At 44.9% G+C, this 9,639-nt stretch overlaps 1 long non-coding RNA gene across 1 annotated transcript; it reads left to right on the top strand.

The window, feature by feature from the left end:
- The first annotated feature begins 646 nt into the window (after nucleotides 1–646).
- Nucleotides 647–4,963, top strand: Gm6567 (predicted gene 6567). Its single transcript, NR_046024.1, has 3 exons — nucleotides 647–2,062; nucleotides 3,342–3,493; nucleotides 4,440–4,963. It is a non-coding gene; the product is annotated as a predicted gene 6567 (long non-coding RNA).
- The last annotated feature ends 4,676 nt before the right edge of the window (nucleotides 4,964–9,639 follow it).

The following is a 9,639-nucleotide window of genomic DNA, read 5'->3' as shown; positions in this document are numbered from 1 at the left end:
CCTACTATCAGAACCTCAATACCTCACAAATACCACTTGGCATTGCCATGATTTCAATAGGCCTTGCCTGTTTATATGAAACAGTCTTTAGAGGTACCAAACACATCTATTGCTGCAGACTCATGCTGTCTCTAAAGTCTTATATTTAAAGTTAAAAATGAAGGTATCGGTAGACTTCCATGTCTGGATTATCCACCAGGAGCACTGGGAGAAACATGTTTTCCAAGTATGGTCATTAGAACGGAAGGGACTACAGGGTTAGGAGTCAAGAGGCCACACAGATTCATTGCAGCATCCTTCCTGGGCTGGGGCTGGTGCTTAGAGCAGAGATGGTACTTGCATGAACGAAACCAATAATCCTTGTAGCGGAGGCAGCCAAAATGTGTGTTAAAAATTACAGTGAAGGGGACAGCAGGGTTGAGGGTTCTGATTGAAGGCCTGGAAACCTTGGATGAGCTGAAAGGAGGCAGACTGTTAAGCAACCAACTTGGGGAAAAAAAGGAAGCTTTGGGGACAGAGTAGGTTCTTAGTGGAAAAAGACATTTATTTTATTCGTTTATTTTTTTCTTATGTATTTATTTTGTCAGGGTCTCTCTGTGTGTAGCCTTGGCTGTCCTGGATCTTGTTCTGTAGACCAGGCTGGCCTTGAGCTCACAGAGCTCTACCTCCCTCTGCCTCTCAAGTGCTAGGATCAAAGGTTTGTGCCACCACCGCCACCACTCAGCAAAAATGACTTTTTTTTTCTTTAAGGTTTTCTGAAGATAATGTGGGCATTGGTGTCCACGCTTGTAAAATGAGGATGGTTCTATCTACCGTCCCATGGGGATCACATGGCGTAGACCTGCTGCGCTTTTTGTGGAACCTAGATATATATAGTCCCAAGTTCCCTAGTGAGAAAGAGCTAAGCAATTCTTTGTGTGTGTGTGTGTTGTGTAGGCAGTGCGTTTGGTTGTCTCTGTATAACATGATGGGCCATGTCTGTTTTGGAGTGGTGGTGGATGAAGGCTATGTTGAGAAGGAAAGACCTAGGAGCTGTGACTTGCAGCCCAAGGCAAAGAAGACAATTCTGAGGTTGGGACATAGCCAGGCTGCCTTCAAAAGTGATGACCCAATCCCAGGGTTTTGCAAAGCTGAACATCCATAGATGATTTCAGTGCAGAGTAGCTGACCTGATTGTGTTCCATGGAAACCATCCGTTTGGAGACCCTAGCTGGGGAAGGTCATGGTGAAAATCTTCAAGCCTCCATGAGTTGCAGAAACAAGAGAGGCATGTGTGCATCTATCTGGATGCTCAGAAATACAGGTTTTCAACTAGTGGAGCTTCAGTAAATATTGATGAATTGGACATCCTAGAGAGGTGCCCTGGGGCAGCTCAACATGGTGAGCCCCCTGACATGGACGACTCCATGGGATCAGCATCCAGAGTGAACAAGTTCTCAACAGCCACAGAGAAGCATCACATGAACTGTGGTGCAAGCATTAAGATGGCCTGAGTCAAGGAGCAGCTTTACTCTGAGAAGGCCTCCCCCTGACCCAAGCTGGACAGTAGAGCATCATTTATTCAATCAATCAATCAATCAATCAACCAATCAATCAACCAACCAATCACTCTACGTTGCAATTGGTGTTTTGTTTTTTTCTTTTTTTGAGATAGGGTCTCACTATGTAGCCTTGGCTGGTCTGGAACTTGGTATGTAGACCAGGCTGGCCTCATCCAGATCTCCATGTCTTTCTTCCTGCCTCCTGAGTGCTGGGATTAAAAGTGTGCACTGCCATTGTTTGACTAGAAACCTGGCCCCAAAGACTCCAATAAACATGTTGCTGGTACTGTATGGCCAGTGCCAAACCCAGTGACCCTCAGTCCGCATCCGCAGCATTAGAACTGAGTTCTCTGTGTGATACTGTCTTGGTGACTGTGAGGAAATTTGGAGAGAATCAGCCAATTGGAGAAGATACTGGTCATAGCTGTCACATCCCAATAGACATTTTCTCAGTTACACGTTCATCTCAAAGGACTGAAGGAAGCAGCAGAGAGATGGTCCAGTTCTCAGATGGCCTTCAGGTGAGAGGGTGATCCTCTTTAGGGAGGGCATGGGAAGAAGGAGGGTCTATCTCATCCAGAGGGGGAGATCGGGAATGGTAAGCGCTTACCTTTCAAAGGTTTGTTTGACACCTGTTTGGAGCTATGTGCCTGCTGAATAGGTGTCTCAGGTTTGTGAACACTTTGTTGTTGTTGTTGTTGTTGGGAGACAGGGTTTTTCTGTGTAGCCCTGGCTGTCTTTGAACCCACTTTGTAAGACTAGAGTCAGAGATCCATCTCCTTCTGCCTCCCAAATACTGGGGTTAAAGGTGTGCGCCACCACTGCCCAGCTATGTTAACACTTTTAAAAGAGTCCATGGAAACTATTTTCTTAAACTGCGGGAGCCTTTGGCCTTTGTCCAGAGAGGGAAAAGGAAGATGATTGAGATGAACTGTGGAAGGCCAGGGATGAACAGAGATGGGTGAAGGCTGTGGGGGTACTGGATAAGGCCTGTTCTCGGCTCTGAGAACCAGCCCAGGATGAAGAGAAGGCCAGGGGCCTGAACAGAGATGGGGATTGGGTCCCCAGAGGCATTCTCCAGAGGTGGTCCTTCTGTGTGCTGAGAGACTGTATGCTGGCAGGAGCAGTCATGAGGGAGGTTTGGGACAGCTGAGCCACAGAGATGGTGATGACCAGGGAAGACAGGCTCATGTGAGGACTAAGGACACAGGCACTGGGATGGTGGTGGACCTGGGTAGGAAATGTGGACCACTTTTCTATCCCTTCTCTCTCCCTGTCTTCAGAGCCTCAGTGTGGTGAGGTTCTGGGCCCAACTGAAAGCGCTGTTCACAGAAAGCTGCAAGGGAAGGATTCCTCCATCTTGTAGAACAGAAAAACAAGTCATGAGTGGCTAGTCCTTCTCAAGTGAGCCAGTGCGCTTGACACCATTCAATCAGAACGGCAATAGCTTTAATAAGAATTTTCTTTTTGGAACGGTGGTTCAGTGTTTTGGAAGAACAGTTGAGATCAGTCAAGACCTTTTAGCATGTTTTACATCTAAGATTATTCAAACAGCACCAAGCTGGAGGTTAGGGAGCAGGTTGGTATTTGCCTCAAGTGCTGTCGGAGGGATGGGTGTTTGAGGAATAGAGACGTCACTGTTTGGAGCCCAGAGACTGCCTCTGTTAACTGCCAGCATTGGGCAAAGTCAGAGCACAGAGCATAGAGTAGCACTCATCTTCTCCCAGGGTCCCCCCGCCCCCTCCAGCCTATCATACTGTGCTCAGCTGTCTAACACACTTCCCATTGGTGTTTCCATAGCTTTGGCCCCCTTGGGCCATCGAGGAGAAGTCTGCCTGACCCAGCGAGAAGTCTGCTTGACACTCTTGACGGTCTTGAAAGGTGTGGTAAAAAAAAGCCCTTGGAGCATCTCCCTGTCAGCCAGGCCAGAGCAACAGGTACTGTGGGCTTTAGTAAGTATCCTTCCTTTCCGCTGAGGTTCTCCTCATCCCCGTCCCCCCCCACCCCCTGCTCCGTGCAGCTTAGCCTGTCAGGATGGTTGATTAGAGCTTGCCAGTGGTATTACCTAACAGTCGCCACTGGCTGGTCAGCGAGTGAAGAGTAAATCTTGAAGCATCTGGCCCAGAAACCCCCTCCGACCATCACGACATGGCTGTGTGGGTACTAGATAAGGCCTGTTCTCGGCTCTGAGAACCAACCTAGGAGTAAACAAACAAAGTCTTTGATATCTTTTGAACAGTTCTTCTCCCTGTTTTTCTTCTTGCAATGGGGAAAAGCTCAGAGCACCCAAGTTTTTTTTTCTTTTTTTTAATTTTAAATTGATTCTTTGTAAATTTCACATCATGTACCCCAATACTCCAATACCACGTATCTCCCTGTCCCTCCATATCTACCTTCTGTCCTTGCAACCTCCTCCTAAAAGAAAACAGAACAAACAAACAAATAAAAAATAATAAAAGCAAGAAAAAAGGAGAAAAACATTAAAAAAAAAAAACAAACCTCACTGTGGAAGCTGCAATGTGTTACATGGTCTCACACAGTACACCCTCTGCGCAAAAGCTTTCTTTACAAAATGTTCATTGCGTTGAGTCTGGCTCCAGGCTCTGGCTTCTGCTACACCATCAGTACTGGATCTTCACCAGAGCTGCTCTTGGGTATCCCATTGTTGTTGCCCATATTGGACCCACCTGGAGATCCTTCAGCTTTGGTTCTGCAGGACCGGTCCCTTCCCATGCTCTAGTAGTCCATAGATGAGGTAGATGTCGGCGTGGGCCAACTCAGAGTCCTGAATCTAGGCCTGGGTGGTGGCGGGAGCAACCAAATCCTTATATTCTGGTTTCTTTTTTTGGGCAACCATTCCCTCTTCAATTTATTTCTCCCTATTCTTTGCGTCTTTAGGCAAGAGGACCATGGAGAACCAGGCTGCCCTTCAACACTCTTAAGATGTCTTCTGATAAACAACCAACTCATTGGCATTCAAGTCCTTCTTTCCACAGGATGCTAAGAATCAGGTCTGCACCAGGCCATCACACTGATGTCATAATGGCAGCTTCTTATCCTTTGTTAACAGCTTTTTGCTCATTTCCTCCTGAGAGATCGTCAGAATGGGCTTCGGCATCCATTCGACCAGCATGCTGGACAGGACCTTGATCTCAAGGGAGAGCAAAGCCTTCCCCATGGCACTCCTCACCTAATGGCCGAGTGAGTCCTCTCCAGAATCCCCTTCAGCCAGCGCCTTCATGGCAATGCTCTGGCCATCTTGCAAACCCCTCAAAGTCTTCCCACCTCTCTCACTGCACCCTAAAGCCAGGGCTGCATTTTTATATATTTGTTTTACAGGATTTCCCCCCCCCCCCACTCCCGTTTTCCAACTAGTTTGTTTTATTCTGATGTCAGAAGAAATAAAAGAGTTGTTTAAACAACAATTTTTTTCTTAGTTTTTTAAAAGCTGGAGGCTGAAAAATACAAGGTCAAGGGGCCAGCAGACCTGGTATCTGGCTCCCTGGTTTATAGACTGTGTCCTGCCTTCTTCCTGTATTCATGGGAGAGGGTGAGATTGTTTCTTTCATAGGGTTTCTAATCTCTTAACAAGGGCACCATCCTCATGGGTCCCCTCTCTAGGGTTCTACTTTCTCCACTCTCACATTGAGAATCTGTGATCCAACATATACATTCTGAAAGGGGTTCAAACATTTGTAGTATGAAAATGTAAAAGTTTGATTCTTTGATTTTATAATCAGGTTACTGTGCAGTTGGAGACTATCAGTTCAGTAAAAGGTAGGGATATGTAGTGCTTCAAGGAACGAGGACTTGAACGACACCCAAAGCGAGCTCAGATGATGTTAAACTCCTATGTACTGAACTTTCAGAAGTTGTGCAGAGGACTCTATGCTTACACAAACTGTGTGTGTGCGCGTGCGCATGTCTGTCTGTCTGCCCATCTGTCTTATTTTAACTCCTGGGCCAAGAAAAATGATTCAGCTTAGCATTTGTCAAAGTGCATAGGTGGCGGTTTCTATGGCTGGAGTTAGCTTAGATCGGTCAGCCATGGCTGACTTCCCAGCTTGTGGTGGATATTAAATATTGCTCTGAGATGTTCCTTAAAACCTACATTTCTGTTGGTCTGACTAGGTGGTTTGCAAACTCCAGTCCCCACCGCAAGCAGCAACCAGAGTTTGTGTGTGTGTATGTGTTTTTTTTTTTTTTTTCTTTTCTTTTCAATGGAATCTTACAGCTAGGGGCTCGGTGCCTGGGCCTCAGTCTCTGTCCATCTACATTCCCCCAGTTCTTGTTTACTGGGAGATGTGGTCCTCAAATGGAATGGAGCTTGGGGGATGATCACTGTGGCCACTTAAGGTCAGCTGCCCAGTGTCAAGGTAGTGTTTAGATGGGTCCTGACTTCCTTATTAGGCAGCACTAATGGATGAGTGATAAAATCTATCTATCTATCTATCTATCTATCTATCTATCTATCTATCTATCCATCCATCTACCTATTTAAAGGAGAAAAGCTATTTTAGTTCATAAAAAAACCGAACCCAACAAATAAACAAAAAACCCAATAAGTTATAACTTTTGTCACTGAAAACTTTTTATGTATTAGAAGAAATCCTTACTTGGTGTTGTTTACCACATTTGCTCTTGGTTTGTGCATCTCTCTTTTAAACTGTAATTCAGTAAAACAAACCAAACAAAAATCCAAAATAAAACAATTTTGGCTTTATCAATTTCAATAGAAGATATGATTGGGGTCCTAATTGAAACATTTTATTAATCCAAGTTTCTTCCAGTGTTTCTGTCAGGAGAGGCTAGAATTGGGGTAGGGACAGAGGGACATATGACATCTTCACAGTGGAGAAGGTGGCTCCCATGGTGTGGTGGCACCTAGCTTGCTCCCTTGATTTCCTTTCTTTATGGAATGGCCCTACTCAGGGATGTGATGTTAGTGACCCTGAGGAACCTTGAAGCTGCCACAATCACTCTGTTCCCATAACTCCTGTTGTTGGTTTGTAAAGAAACATTTATTCTGATGTGAGGTGGAATCTCAGGGTTGTTTTGATTTGCATTTCCCTGATGATTAAATATGTTGAACATTTTTTTCAAGTGCTTCTCAGCCCTTTGGTATTACTCAGTTGAGAATTCTTTGTTTAGCTCTCTACCCCATTTTTTAATGGGGTTATTTGAATTTCTGGAGTTCAGCTTCTTGAGCTCTTTGTATATACTGGATATTAGTCCCCTATCAGATTTAGGATTGGTAAAAATTCTTTCCCAATCTGTTGGTGGCCTTTTTGTCTTATTGACAGTATTTTTTGCCCTACAGAAGCTTTGCAATTTTATGAGGTCCCATTTGTCAACTCTTGATCTTACAGCACAGGCCATTGCTGTTCTGTTTAGGAATTTTCCCCCTGTGCCCATGTCTTTGAGGGTTTTCCCCACTTTCTCCTCTATAAATTTCAGTGTCTCTGGTTTTATGTGGAGTTCCTTGATCCACTTAGACTTGACCTTAGTACAAGGAGATAGGAATGGATCGATTCGAATTCTTCTACATGTTAATCGCCAGTTGAGCCAGGAATACCAAATGGTTGAGAAGCAACTTAAAAAAAAAAAACATATCCTTAATCATCAGGGAAATGCAAACCAAAACAATCCTGAGATTCCACCTCACACCAGTCAGAATGACTAGGGTCAAAAATTCAAGTGACAGCAGATGCTGGCGAGGATGTGGAGAAAGAAGAACACTCCACCATTGCTGGTGGGATTGCAAGCTGGTACAACCACTCTGGAAATCAGTCTGGCGGTTCCTCAGAAAACTGGACATAGTACTACCACTAGATCCAGCAATACCTCTCCTGGGCATATACCCAGAAGATGTTCCAACTGGTAATAAGGACACATGCTCCACTATGTTCATAGCAGCCCTATTTATAATAGCCAGAATCTAGAAAGAATCCAGATGTTTCTCAACAGAGGAATGGATACAGAAAATGTGGTACATTACACAAGGGAGTACTACTCAGCTATTAAAAACAATGAATTTATTAAATTATTGGGCAAATTGATGAAGGATATCATCCTGAGTGAGGTAACCCAATCACAAAAGAAGTATGCACTCACTGATAAGTGGATATTAGCCCAGAAACCTAAAATACCCAAGATACAACTTCCAAAACACAAGAAAATCAAGAAGGAAGACCAACACGTGGATACTTCATTCCTCCATAGAATACAGAATAAAATATCCAGGGAAGGAGTTGCAGAGACAAAGTTTGGAGCTAAGACAAAAGACCATCCAGAGACTGCCCCACCCGGGGGTCCATTCCATAATCAGCCACCAAACGCAGACACTATTGCATATGCCAGCAAGATTTTGCTGAAGGGACCCTGATATAGCTCTCTCCTGTGAGGCTTTGCCAGTGCCTGGCAAATACAGAAGTGGATGCTCACAGTCATCTATAGGATGGAACACAGGGCCCCCAATATAGGAGCTAGAGAAAGTACCCAAGAGCTGAAGGGGTCTGCAACCCTAAAGGTGGAACAAGAATATGAACTAATCAGTACCCCCAGAGCTCGTGTCTCTAGATGCATATGTAGCAGAAGATGGCCTAGTTGGCCATCATTGGGAAGAAAGGCCCCTTGGTCTAACAAACTTTATATGCCCCAGTACAGGGGAATGCCAGGGCCAAGAAGTGGGAGTGAGTGGGTAAGGGAGCAGGGTGTGTGTGTGGGGGAGGGTATAGGGGACTTTTGGGATAGCATTTGAAATATAAATGAAGAAAATATCTAATAAAAAATGTGGGAAAAAAAAAAAGAAAACGTTTATGACTGTAGTTGGGTTGGATGTCTCCTCAGAAGCTAAATGTCTTATGATTTGGGATAAGTTAACTGGTAGATGTCACCTCAACCTCTAGGGGGACCCTTGAGTCACCAGGCACAGCACATAGACATCACAGAAGTGACTTGAGTCTTATGACCACAGTGCTTGAATAAACTCGGCTATTTTTTTTTTAAATGTGTTTGCGTTAGAAAAAAACAAAACAAACAAACAAACAAACAAAAAAAAACAAAAAAAACAAAAAAACATGTTTGCAAGTGTGTGCCCTGAAAACATTCCCAGGGTTAGGAGAGGAGACTGTGGCTCCCAAGGGAAGCCAAACCTGTTCCAGGACACGAAGGAACTTCCCTTCCAGATCCCCACCCTTCATGCCCCTTCCCAGCTATAGTCTCTGTCCATTTTAGGAAAAGCAGCCATGTTTATCGCTTTGGGTGATAGGAAAAACATCAACCTTGTTGTGCACTAACTTAAAAAAAAAATCCCAATTAAGGCCCATGTGGAAATGTCTAGAAAAGGGAGGAGACCTCCCATGAGCACAGCTGGGGAAGGCTTCTTCCTCTGCTCACTTGCCATTACTCACAGTTTCAAGGAGCAGAGACAACTGGAGGGGTTGAAGGAAGCTTCCTGAGTTCCCAGCCACAACACTCCCCATGGAGAGAGGCAGACAGCGTCCTAACTCAGACCTTCTGGTTCCAGAAAAACGCCGAAGCAGGATGGACCTCAGCGCTGACCCTGAGCATTCCCTCAGCCTGCCAGCTCCTTGCCCGTGTGCACTGTGTCTTATGGAGCTGCCAAAGACAATGAGTGTGATGGTTTGAATATGCTTGGCCCAGGGTGTGGCACTATTAGAAGGTATGGCTCTTTTGGAGTGCGTGTGACCTTGTTGGAGTAGGTGTGTCACTGTAGGTGTGGGCTTTTTAAGACCCTCATCCTAGCTGCCTGGAAGCCAAGATTGTGCTAGCAGCCTTCAGATGAAGATGTAGAACTCTCAGCTATGCATGCACCATACCTGCCTGGATGCTGCCATGCTCCCACCTTGATGATAATGGACTGAACCTCAGAACCTGTAAGCCAGCCCCAATTAAATGTTGTCCTTTATAAGACTTGCATTGGTCATAGTGCCTGTTCACAGTGGTAAAACCCTAACTAAGACAAGGAATCAAAGGAAGTAATTGGGAGTGGAATGATGAACTTGAGAGCTTGAGAAGCAGCAGATATATCAAGTCCAGTGTTCTCATTTTGACACAATTGACCTAAGATCTGGTT

The sequence above is a fragment of the Mus musculus genome, chromosome 7, assembly GCF_000001635.26.
Source record: "Mus musculus strain C57BL/6J chromosome 7, GRCm38.p6 C57BL/6J".
NCBI classification, from domain to species: Eukaryota; Metazoa; Chordata; class Mammalia; order Rodentia; family Muridae; genus Mus; species Mus musculus.
Note: the sequence above shows the minus strand (reverse complement) of the source record. Positions and strands in the feature narration are given on the sequence as shown.